Here is a 12,402-nt window from a genome sequence, read left to right as displayed (position 1 = left end):
TAAGTCTTCTGCTGGTGGTCTTCAGGGGTGCGTGTAAGGACTTCGAGGCCCTCGGGGGGGTTGGGGCCCCTCAACCTTCCTTGTCTGGACCACCGCTGCTTCCAACTTGGTCGTTTCCCTGAAGTCGGGCTTATTCAACCTTTAAACTGCTGGTTTTCTCAATGGAGTTTGGTCCAAGGAAACAGGCAAGGCAAGGCAAGGCAGTTTTCTTTGTAGCCTGTTTTCCCCTCCAGTTTGTCTCCAGGCTTCATGGCATCATAACAACATCCTCTGCCCTCAGAGCCTCACATCGACTGAGGAGAAACTCCATAGAAAAACTTTAACAGGGAAAAATGGGAGAAACCTCAGGGTGAGGAGGGGAGGAGGACCCCTCACCAGGAGGGACAGACGGACAGGAGATGTTGGTACAGACAAGAAAACAGTTTATAACACAGAATGGAGGAAACATGGAAATGTTAATAACAGCTGAAGAAGGAAGCTTCTGGAAGGGGAGGCAGGGAGAGCAAGCCAGCTTGATGGGGGACTGGATGGTAGACTGGTTCATGGGAGAGGAGGCAGGGAGAGCAAGCCAGCTTGATGGGGGACTGGATGGTAGACTGGTTCATGGGAGGGGAGGCAGGGAGAGCAAGCCAGCTTGATGGGGGACTGGATGGTAGACTGGTTCATGGAAGGGGAGGCAGGGAGAGCAAGCCAGCTTGATGGGGGACTGGATGGTAGACTGGTTCATGGAAGGGGAGGCAGGGAGAGCAAGCCAGCTTGATGGGGGACTGGATGGTAGACTGGCTCATGGGAGGGGAGGCAGGGAGAGCAAGCCAGCTTGATGGGGGACTGGATGGTAGACTGGTTCATGGAAGGGGAGGCAGGGAGAGCAAGCCAGCTTGATGGGGGACTGGATGGTAGACTGGTTCATGGAAGGGGAGGCAGGGAGAGCAAGCCAGCTTGATGGGGGACTGGATGGTAGACTGGTTCATGGGAGGGGAGGCAGGGAGAGCAAGCCAGCTTGATAGGGGACTGGATGGTAGACTGGTTCATGGAAGGGGAGGCAGGGAGAGCAAGCCAGCTTGATGGGGGACTGGATGGTAGACTGGTTCATGGGAGGGGAGCGCAGGGAGAGCAAGCCAGCTTGATGGGGGACTGGATGGTAGACTGGCTCATGGGAGGGGAGGCAGGGAGAGCAAGCCAGCTTGATGGGGGACTGGATGGTAGACTGGCTCATGGGAGGGGAGGCAGGGAGAGCAAGCCAGCTTGATGGGGGACTGGATGGTAGACTGGTTCATGGAAGGGGAGGCAGGGAGAGCAAGCCAGCTTGATGGGGGACTGGATGGTAGACTGGTTCATGAAAGGGGAGGCAGGGAGAGCAAGCCAGCTTGATGGGGGACTGGATGGTAGACTGGTTCATGGGAGGGGAGCGCAGCAACAGTAGGGAATAAGGGGGGGGGGGCGATGCAGGCGGCGGTTGGGGCTCTGGTGGATCTGTGGAAACACAGAGAGACTGTGAGACACCAAGGCCAAACTACAAAGTGCAACAAGTAGTGGTAATGACAGTTCCAAAAATGTGCAGGGAGGAGAGGAGGAGAGGGGGAGAGGAGAGGAGAGGAGAGGAGAGGAGGAGAGGAGAGGAGAGGAGAGGAGGGGAGGGAAGGGCTCCATGTAACCTGATGTGTCCCCCAGCAGTCTAAGCCTGTAGCAGCATAGCTATCAATGGTTCAGAGCTACCTGAACCAGTCCTAACTGAAGGCTCTGTCATAAAGGAAGGTCTTAAGCCTGGACTTAAACGTAGTTAAAGTGTCTGCCTCTCTGACCCATGGAGGGATGCTGGTTCCACAGTAGAGGAGCCTGTAACTAAAGGCTCTACCTCCCAGTCTGTTTTAGAGATACTGGGAATCACTAAAAGACCTGCATTCAGTTCACTCTCTGCTGTCGTGACTCTTCACTCTTTTCCTCAATTTGACCTCATTAATCCTGCTGCTTTTCTGAGGATGTTGTTCCCGTGACGGCCACTTCTACCGATCAGCTGTTGCAAAACAGCAAGACTGCTGAGTAAGTGCATTCTTCACAAACTTAGGTTATACAATCAAAGTAAAACTACAGCAAAAACAAAGAGCACTGCTCTCCTTAGAGAGGATAAATCATAAAAAGTAGCACGAGTCAACAATGATGCGTCTGAGAAAGGAAATAAAGAAATGAGCAGCAGACTCAGACATGGAGGTGTTGCTTCTCTCGGTATAAAAACTCGCCTGTTGTTAGCAGAAACACAGCAGCTCTTATTAACCGTGATCTACGCTTGTAGAACTCCAGTTATCAGGGTTATTATATTCTGTTTCTGCCCTCTGAGCCCTGCACGCTGCCACCATGGCAGCTTCCCATGAATCCTACACATGCATAAATGCGTCCTCCCACACAACCGCACGCTAGCATGTTCTTTAACCACAAGCGTGTTTTAATGATGCTATGATGAAGTTGCGGAACTTGACAAGAGTCTAAAGGAGTTCAATAAAAACTGTTTGCAGTATCTCTACTACCCTGCTGCTTTTGGATACTTCAACTTTGGTGTTTTTGTGTCCTGAGTCAGCTGAAGTGATGCTTCACGTGAATACAAATAGAGTCATGAAAAACCTGGAAAAAGTCATGTAGTTTGAAAACACTCAATTCAAAGCCTGGGAAAAGTTTCTGAAAACTAAATGAAGCCAGAAAAGAAGGAACAAAGTTCCGTTAAAACAGATCGAAAGGATCCACACAGGTCAGCTGTGACTTGGGAACACATTTCCTTAAAACACTGGAAAAGTTGTGGAAATTTCCAGGTAAAAATGCGTCTGAAGCCTGTCATCATTTGCGTGGTTCTCACATGAGACAGAGTCGAGGTTTGTTAGTGATATTAAAGACAAAATCTTAATTAACGCATTAATTATTGTAACTGACTGAAAGTGGATGTAGAACTACAATCAACTGTGTCGCAGGTGGGAGGTCAAACCTGTCAAAGTTCCTCCGAACTATTCAGTAAAGTTTAGGTGACTGCTGGTCTCCACCCATCACCAGCCTGCAGTTCCTTCGCCATGGAGACGAGTGTGTAATGCTCCGGCGGCGTGCGGGAGAGAGTCACACGTGAGTGCTGGAGCTCTTCAGTCCGAGTAGACGGAGAAGAGGCTCGACGAGCCAGACGGTTCTGATTGGAAATCTCGGTTGAAATGAAAATTCATGTGAGTGCAGCGATGCGGACAGTCGATCCCCGTCTGCTGCTCCTCCTCGCTCTGTTAACGACGTCAGACATCCATGTTGGACCGAAAGGTTCGAGCTGTCGCTGCTTTCAGAAGGTGAAGCGGGAACAAGAGAACCACACAAATCAGATGTTCAACTGAGAAGCTGCAGGCGAACGCAGCAATGAGAGGAATCCCGAGAGGAGGCGGTTGCATGATGTCATCCAGGTGAGAGGCTCATCATCTTAGCTTTAGTATCGTTGGCTTTTGTCACTTTTATATTCTAATGGACATTTCTGTCTAAAGGGCTACAAAGGTCAGAGGTCAAATGGGGATGTAAATTCATGTTTTGGGAAGTGAGAACCTGACTGGCTTCTGTCGGCATGGAAACAATACATAGATTTATTTCAATAAATAACAAACATGGAATAAATAAATAGCGAGGGTGTGAAATGAGTGCAGAGATGGAGTGAAGGTTCGCGTCAGCTCAGTGACGTTGAGGGTTATTACTCTATGATGGACAAACATGTTCCTGTAGCTTTGAAATGAACCATTGGCCTGCTGCGATGTCCGTCAGCCAATCAGAGCGCCGCTGTCAGCGAGCTCCTCGTTTTTTTTTACATCAGGTTGTAGATCGAGCAGCGACCAGCACTTCAGGGAGATGATGATTAACATGTTTTCATATTTCACGCAGCTTCTGGTGGAGAGAATGAGGGTGTGTGTGTGTGTGTGTGTGTGTGTGTGTGTGTGTGTGTGTGTGTGTGTGTGTGTGTGTGTCATGAAGCCCAGAGATCAATGGAGCGTTTGATCTGCATGTATCTGAGTGAAGTGAGCTTCCAGAGAGCTTCCAGAGCTACCAGCCCAGGGGGAGGCTCAGCATAACGGGCAACACCGTGCTCTGCTACACTTCCACAGCCACGTGTACACGCACACACGCACACACCATCATACTATCAGATACTGTATACACACACACACGTGTTTCATCTGCGCTGCTGCTGATGTACCTTTCATCTCCGCCATCCAGCTGCTGCAGCAACACGTCCATCATGTTCCTGCTTCTCAGGGCTGAACTTCATCGATGGTTTGAAAACAATTCGGGGCTGTTTGGTTCTGTTTCTGTACGTTTAGTCTGAGGGTGGCTCTGGAGGAAAGGTCAGGGGTCACATAAATTCTCAGTCGCATTAGAGGGACTTGGGTGCATGAGGGTTGTTTGTTCTGACTGGACCGGCGTGGCCTCAGCTGCGTTCCAATGTACGCTTCCAAGTCTCAAAGGGTTAAAATGATCAAACGTAGAGGAAACTTGTTTTACTACCACAGCTCAGTTGACGTCCATGTTTGTGCACTGTTGTGAAGAATTTATACATTTTCACAAGTGTCTTTCAACTGAGGTGCCATTAAATAGTGACAGGAAAACAGTTTGTATAGTATTCTGATGTCACATTGACCTTTGACCTTCTGGATGTCAAGCGTCATCACGCTGTTAGATATTGACCTGACCCTTAAAACTAGAACTCAACTTAGGGAACACAAAAATACGACATGGATATCATGTCATGGTTCACGCAGGAAGAAAATCGAATTCCTTCTGGTTTTGATTTCGGGTTTTCCTAATCTGGGGGCGTGGCTCAGAGGTAGAGGGGCCGTCTAGCAACCGAAAGGTCACTGGTTTGATCCTCACTTCCCCCTGGTGACCATGTCCAAGTGTCCTTGAGCAAGATACTGAACCCCTGATTGCTCCTGATGGCCCTGTGATGGACTGGTGACCCGTCCAGGGTGAACCCCGCCTCTCACCCAATGAGAGCGGGGATAGGCTTCTCCTCTAACATTTTCTAACCTCCTCTTACCTCCTCTCACCTCCTCTCACCTCCTCTAACCTCCTCTTACCTCCTCTTACCTCCTCTTACCTCCTCTCACTTCCTCTAACCTCCTCTTACCTCCTCTAACCTCCTCTTACCTCCTCTAACCTCCTCTTACCTCCTCTCACCTCCTCTCACCTCCCCTCACCTCCTCTAACCTCCTCTCACCTCCTCTCACCTCCCCTCACCTCCTCTAACCTCCCCTCACCTCCTCTAACCTCCTCTCACCTCCTCCCACCTCCTCTAACCTCCTCTAACCTTCCCAGTGGTTTTAACTATTGGGACTCCACAGATTTCTTGCTCCTCTTGAGTTTCATAAACTCAGGATTTAAAATCAGAAAGATCTTTTTCAACTTCCTCCTTAGCAAAAGCCGCCGCCTGCATTCCCCACAATGCAAGTTGTTTACGTCAGAGAAGGAAGTGCGGGGGCAGTTGCTTTGAGGCATTGGTCAAAAGGTCCAAATCCTCCACCTTGATGGAACGCCGTGATGTCAACGGCCTCCAGCAGAGAACCAAGGAGCTTTAACTGTTGTGGAACACACAGGCAGGTAAATTCCTGCTGGACCACCTGACTGTCAGTGACCCGGGATGAAACAGATCCCAGAACCGTCTACAGCACACACACATGTCACACACAGAGGAACACACACATCATACACATGTCACACATGTGTTCTCCAAACTACACTTGCAGCACGATCCCCAGATGTACACACACACACACACACACCAGTGTACACACACTCATTTGCTCGTGCACCACGTAACATGCATCCCGCTGGCGGCCTGATTATTCAGACGAGCTGTCACACACACACGCTCTCTCACACACACACACGTGCGGTGGATACACACGCTCTTTTCGAAACTTGTCACCACAAAGTCGGCATCCCGTGATACAGACAGGTCCAGATGGCGCTGTCACGGCCGTCACCGAACCGCATCTCCCAGAATACACCTGTGACAGCTGGAACATGTGCGCCCAGTCAGAGCAGCGCTGCTACAGAGACTAATTATCACCAGCAGTCCGGCCACAACACGGGGCCCACGCCTCGCTTTCACCTTACAAGGTTGCCAAGACCGGGCGACAAATCAACGCCATCGTTAGCGTATGCCACTACCGAGAGAGGGGGGAGGGGGGAGGGGGGAGAAGATGAGAGAGGCAAACCGAACCGTTACTGTATGTAGCTCAAGGTCAAGCTAACGGCTGCTATACCACAGGATCGATATATTTGTATCCTTTAGTTCACTGTAAAAAAGTCTTTCCACAGGAAAGAAGATGATTCAGGGAAGTTTGTTTGTGAAGTATTTATGTGCTACTTATTTTACAAATCAAAAAATGTGTAAAAAGAGGAGAGATAAAGGAACAGTTTGAATATTCAAGCTGCAAGCAGCGTTGTGAGGGCCTGAGCCCTGGCCTGAACCCCAGGGTGTCCTGGTCCAGGGTGGAGGCCTTGTAGTTGAGGAGTTAGAAGCCTGAGTCTGATCAGAGAGTGAGAGCAGAGCTGAGAGCTGACCCTTTAAGAACCCCTCCCCCACTGCTCTGTCTTTGATCTGTGCTAGAGAGTGAGAGCAGAGCTGAGAGCTGGCCCTTTAAGAACCCCTCCCCCACTGCTCTGTCTTTGATCTGTGCTAGAGTGAGAGCAGAGCTGAGAGCTGGCCCTTTAAGAACCCCTCCCCCACTGCTCTGTCTCTGATCTGTGCTAGAGTGAGAGCAGAGCTGAGAGCTGGCCCTTTAAGAACCCCTCCCCCACTGCTCTGTCTTTGATCTGTGCTAGAGTGAGAGCAGAGCTGAGAGCTGGCCCTTTAAGAACCCCTCCCCCACTGCTCTGTCTTTGATCTGTGCTAGAGTGAGAGCAGAGCTGAGAGCTGGCCCTTTAAGAACCCCTCCCCCACTGCTCTGTCTCTGATCTGTGCTAGAGTGAGAGCAGAGCTGAGAGCTGGCCCTTTAAGAACCCCTCCCCCACTGCTCTGTCTTTGATCTGTGCTAGAGTGAGAGCAGAGCTGAGAGCTGGCCCTTTAAGAACCCCTCCCCCACTGCTCTGTCTCTGATCTGTGCTAGAGTAAGAGCAGAGCTGAGAGCTGGCCCTTTAAGAACCCCTCCCCCACTGCTCTGTCTCTGATCTGTGCTAGAGTGAGAGCAGAGCTGAGAGCTGGCCCTTTAAGAACCCCTCCCCACTGCTCTGTCTCTGATCTGTGCTAGAGTGAGAGCAGAGCTGAGAGCTGGCCCTTTAAGAACCCCTCCCCCACTGCTCTGTCTTTGATCTGTGCTAGAGTGAGAGCAGAGCTGAGAGCTGGCCCTTTAAGAACCCCTCCCCCACTGCTCTGTCTCTGATCTGTGCTAGAGTGAGAGCAGAGCTGAGAGCTGGCCCTTTAAGAACCCCTCCCCCACTGCTCTGTCTTTGATCTGTGCTAGAGTGAGAGCAGAGCTGAGAGCTGGCCCTTTAAGAACCCCTCCCCCACTGCTCTGTCTCTGATCTGTGCTAGAGTAAGAGCAGAGCTGAGAGCTGGCCCTTTAAGAACCCCTCCCCCACTGCTCTGTCTCTGATCTGTGCTAGAGTGAGAGCAGAGCTGAGAGCTGGCCCTTTAAGAACCCCTCCCCCACTACTCTGTCTCTGATCTGTGCTAGAGTGAGAGCAGAGCTGAGAGCTGGCCCTTTAAGAACCCCTCCCCACTGCTCTGTCTCTGATCTGTGCTAGAGTGAGAGCAGAGCTGAGAGCTGGCCCTTTAAGAACCCCTCCCCCACTGCTCTGTCTCTGATCTGTGCTAGAGTGAGAGCAGAGCTGAGAGCTGGCCCTTTAAGAACCCCTCCCCCACTGCTCTGTCTCTGATCTGTGCTAGAGTGAGAGCAGAGCTGAGAGCTGGCCCTTTAAGAACCCCTCCCCACTGCTCTGTCTTTGATCTGTGCTAGAGTGAGAGCAGAGCTGAGAGCTGGCCCTTTAAGAACCCCTCCCCCACTGCTCTGTCTCTGATCTGTGCTAGAGTGGAGAGCAGAGCTGAGAGCTGGCCCTTTAAGAACCCCTCCCCACTGCTCTGTCTTTGATCTGTGCTAGAGTGAGAGCAGAGCTGAGAGCTGGCCCTTTAAGAACCCCTCCCCACTGCTCTGTCTTTGATCTGTGCTAGAGTGGAGAGCAGAGCTGAGAGCTGGCCCTTTAAGAACCCCTCCCCCACTGCTCTGTCTCTGATCTGTGCTAGAGTGGAGAGAGAGGAGGAGCACCAGGACTGGAGTGGGACAAGAGGAAGAAGTCAGCATACGCTGGTCCAGAGGGACACAGAACACCATGTTCTTGGAGGGGTTTCTGTCAGGAATGCAGTGGTGTGGTTGGTAGAGCTGTGGGATGGATGGTGTAGACGTGAGAAGCGTTTGTTTGACAGTATGTACCTGAGAGGACACCGTCTCCCCATCGGCTTCCATTGGAAGGTGAAACGTGTCTCCCCCACTTTGAGGGCTTACAAAACCCAAATTGTTGGCGCTTTATAAAAACTTTTAACAACTTTTGATCAGCTGAGTTTGAAGAGTCATGGATGAAGTTTTGGAAACGATACCATGAATGCCTTAGGAGGAGATAGCGTTTGTTCGGGGCACAAAATTGTCCAAAATTGGACATTCGTGTCCAAATTGTGGACATCCTGTTGGAGTTTGGTCAGGGGTGTCTGTGTATGATGTATGATGTCCGTCTTGATGAGACGAATAAAACGGTGTTGGTCCCATGTCCGTAGGACATTCATACAGGCCGTGGCGTGGTTTTTTGTGTATGTAGGTGGCGCTATTCAGTAGAGTGCTTCTTTTTTTTTAATTATCGAATTTTTCGCCGCATCCAATGTGTGTACCAAATTTGGCGAGTGTGTCGAGCATGTTAAGGGGGTCAAATTAACTTTTGAAGTGGCGAGTGTGTCGAGCAAACATAGTACCTTCAGGCTCAGGCCCTAATAAAACTAAGAAGAAGATGAACATGACGCCTGGCAGGCGAAGGCCTGGGAGAACTCGAGCGTGTCCTACAAGCTAACGTGCTTAGAAGATTCAAATTCCTGATGTTTTTCTTGACTAACTTAGCTGGATGGTTTGTTTAGAAATGTCTGAATGGAGTTTCTTAAATTGCTCTTAGTTGCTCTCAAGTCAATATTTCTTTGTCAAGGTTGATGAGACAGTTTCAGTATTTGTCTACCAGACCAGCTGATTGGTACATTAGTATTTTCTCTATTTATTTCTATTCCTCCATTGTTCTCCGTCAGCTCATGAGGGGCACAATCCATCACGCTGCCAAGCCATGGATGCAGAGCAGTTGCTTCAGGGCGGATATTTGGAAAACTGTTATTGAACTTGTGACTCATTAGCATAGTTTGTGTTCAGCGTGTATTTGCAGGTCTCGTGGCTCTCTGGAGTCACATCATTTGATTGAGTGGTGTCTGCTCCTGTCACTCAACTCAACTTGCAGGAACATGGTGCTTTCACATTGCACTGGATTTCTAAAATGTTAATGTTAATGAAACAAGCAGAATACAAGAACATAAAACTCCTTTTGTTATAAATCAGAAACATAACACATTATTTACCAGTCCAACAGGAAGTTAGCACGTCAGGGAGGAGGTACTTTAGTAATCCAACAGGAAGTTAGCATGTCAGGGAGGAGGTACTTTAGTAATCCAACAGGAAGTTAGCATGTCAGGGAGGAGGTACTTTACTAATCCAACAGGAAGTTAGCACGTCAGGGAGGAGGTACTTTACTAATCCAACAGGAAGTTTGCACGTCAGGGAGGAGGTACTTTAGTAATCCAACAGGAAGTTAGCATGTCAAGGAGGAGGTACTTTACTAATCCAACAGGAAGTTAGCACGTCAGGGAGGAGGTACTTTACTAATCCAACTGGAAGGTAGCACGTCAGGGAGGAGGTACTTTAGTAATCCAACAGGAAGTTAGCATGTCAGGGAGGAGGTACTTTAGTAATCCAACAGGAAGTTAGCATGTCAGGGAGGAGGTACTTTACTAATCCAACAGGAAGTTAGCATGTCAGGGAGGAGGTACTTTACAAATCCAACATGAAGTTAGCATGTCAGGGAGGAGGTACTTTACTAATCCAACAGGAAGTTAGCATGTCAGGGAGGAGGTACTTTACTAATCCAACAGGAAGTTAGCATGTCAGGGAGGAGGTACTTTACTAATCCAACAGGAAGTTAGCACGTCAGGGAGGAGGTACTTAAGTAATCCAGCAGGAAGTTAGCACGTCAGGGAGGAGGTACTTTACTAATCCAACAGGAAGTTAGCATGTCAGGGAGGAGGTACTTAAGTAATCCAGCAGGAAGTTAGCATGTCAGGTACTTTTGTAGGTGGCTTTGAGGAGCAGTTGATGTCTTTGGCCTTTCTGGATTTGAGTGTTTGGGAGGGCGGCCCGGTGGAGCAGTGGTCCTCACTGTGGCCCCCAGCAAGAAGGTTGTGGGTGGAGCCCCGGCTGCAGCACGGGGTCTTTCTGGGTGAGTCTCCATGTTCTCCCTGTTCCTGCTGGGTTCTCTCTGGTACTCCAGCTTCCTCCACAGTCCAAAGACATCAAGAGGGACCAGGTTAATCCAGACTCTAAATTGACCGTAGGCGTGGCTGGGAGAGCCAATGGTTGTCTGTCTCTATGTGTTGGCCCTGCCATGGACTGGTGACCTGTCCAGGGGGAAGGCTGCTGGGATAGGCTCCACCCCCACCACCCTCAACAGGAGGAGAGGGGGAACATGGAGGGATGGATGGATGATGGATGGATGGATGGATGGATGGATGGATACATGGAGTGTTTGGACTTCACCTGGTTTGGGTGTGAAGAGACACCGCTGCTTGTCCTTCAGCTCCACCCTTCATACTTTCCCCAATGCCACACTATTAGAGAACAATTGTTATGCTGCTAACTGCTCCACCTGTGCTGCAGCGCTAAGCCAGAGTCACGCTAAACACTTTCTGATGATTTGTTACACTCATAATTACCGGCGAATGTGTCGTGTTCACGCGTCCTCAGACTCACTGCTGTTATGCTTTCATCTGCGGAGCCGGTGACGCCTGAGACCCTGAGTTATTATTTGTTTACCACATACACATGAACATCCATCATGAACGGAGAGGAACGGCAGCCGGCTCAGGAGCTTGTCTCAGCAGAAACGAGGGGCTGAACGAGTTGTTTTGGTGACAAACTCCCCCATCATTAACCTCTCTCTGCATTAACAGCAGCATAATTAGTCCCTCATCCTAAATCCATAATGTTGACTCTATAAACTGACGATCATTTAGATCTAATTAGGCATTTGCAACGCCGTTACACCACTCTGATGCAGCGAGGAGCTAACGAGAGGCTGTGAGACAAGGTGTGAGACACTGTCTGATGCTGATGAACGCAGCAAAGAGATGTTCAAAGTGTTTGAATGATGGGGGAGTGTACTTGTTCACTCCATTTCAATTCATGAATGTTTTGAAATATGGCTGAGAAGTCATTATCTCCTCTCATCAGGACACTTCCACTTCAAATGGTGATAAACACTTCATGAGTATTATTTTATCACACATTAAAAGAATCACCAACTTTAGGGGTTATTGTCCATTGTCCCCAGTAGAGCTGGGTATCGCCACTGACCTCCCGATACGATATGATTTTGGTTCACTAGGTCCCAAGTCGATACGATTTCCAATACGATTTGATACAATACACAATACGATATTTTTGTTACAATACCAATTTTGCTTTGGTGATGGAAGAGATTCTCAAAGGACTGATGCTTTAAATTCAATTGTAAAGGTAACCCTCTAACCTGCTGCATCATTAAATATTAATATTTACATTGAGAACTGACCATTAAACAATAGTTATACAACATCATGCACTTTTTATTTAAATATTTGACCGTCATTCAAAACAAAAGGGCAACTTAGACTTCCACAAACCGACAGCAGCTCAGCAGGAGGACTCGCGGAGTGGCGAGCTTCAATCGCCCGCGTTTGTCAACGTGGGACATGAGGGACCAGTGACTGTCAGTGGACTGAGAGGTGATGGTCAAGTAGGAATCGTAGCTCTGCTTGTCCAGCTGTCACCAGCGATGGCAACTCTCTCTGCTGATTTCATTGCAGTTGTGACGTTGTTTTTAACTTCTCTGAACATCTTTGAGATTGGGACTTGACTCAGTTGTTTCCGTGTCGGTAGCACATAGCGTGGTTCCAGTGGACCGGGGGTCTGAAGCCTACATTTTCTACCTCACAGGATGGTCTGAGGTCCTTGCAGATCAAAATTGCCAGAGCCAAAGTGATGTTCTCTGCACGTGGAGGCGTGGACTGAAACTTGGTCCCAAATGCTTTCTCCAGCGAGGGTTGTTGCAGGGACTTGTAGT

This window comes from Aulostomus chinensis, chromosome 13 (genome assembly GCF_037954235.1).
Source record: "Aulostomus chinensis isolate RoL2024-O1b breed Wild chromosome 13, RoL_Achi_v1.0, whole genome shotgun sequence".
Classification (NCBI taxonomy): domain Eukaryota; kingdom Metazoa; phylum Chordata; class Actinopteri; order Syngnathiformes; family Aulostomidae; genus Aulostomus; species Aulostomus chinensis.
This window is presented reverse-complemented; position numbering follows the sequence as displayed.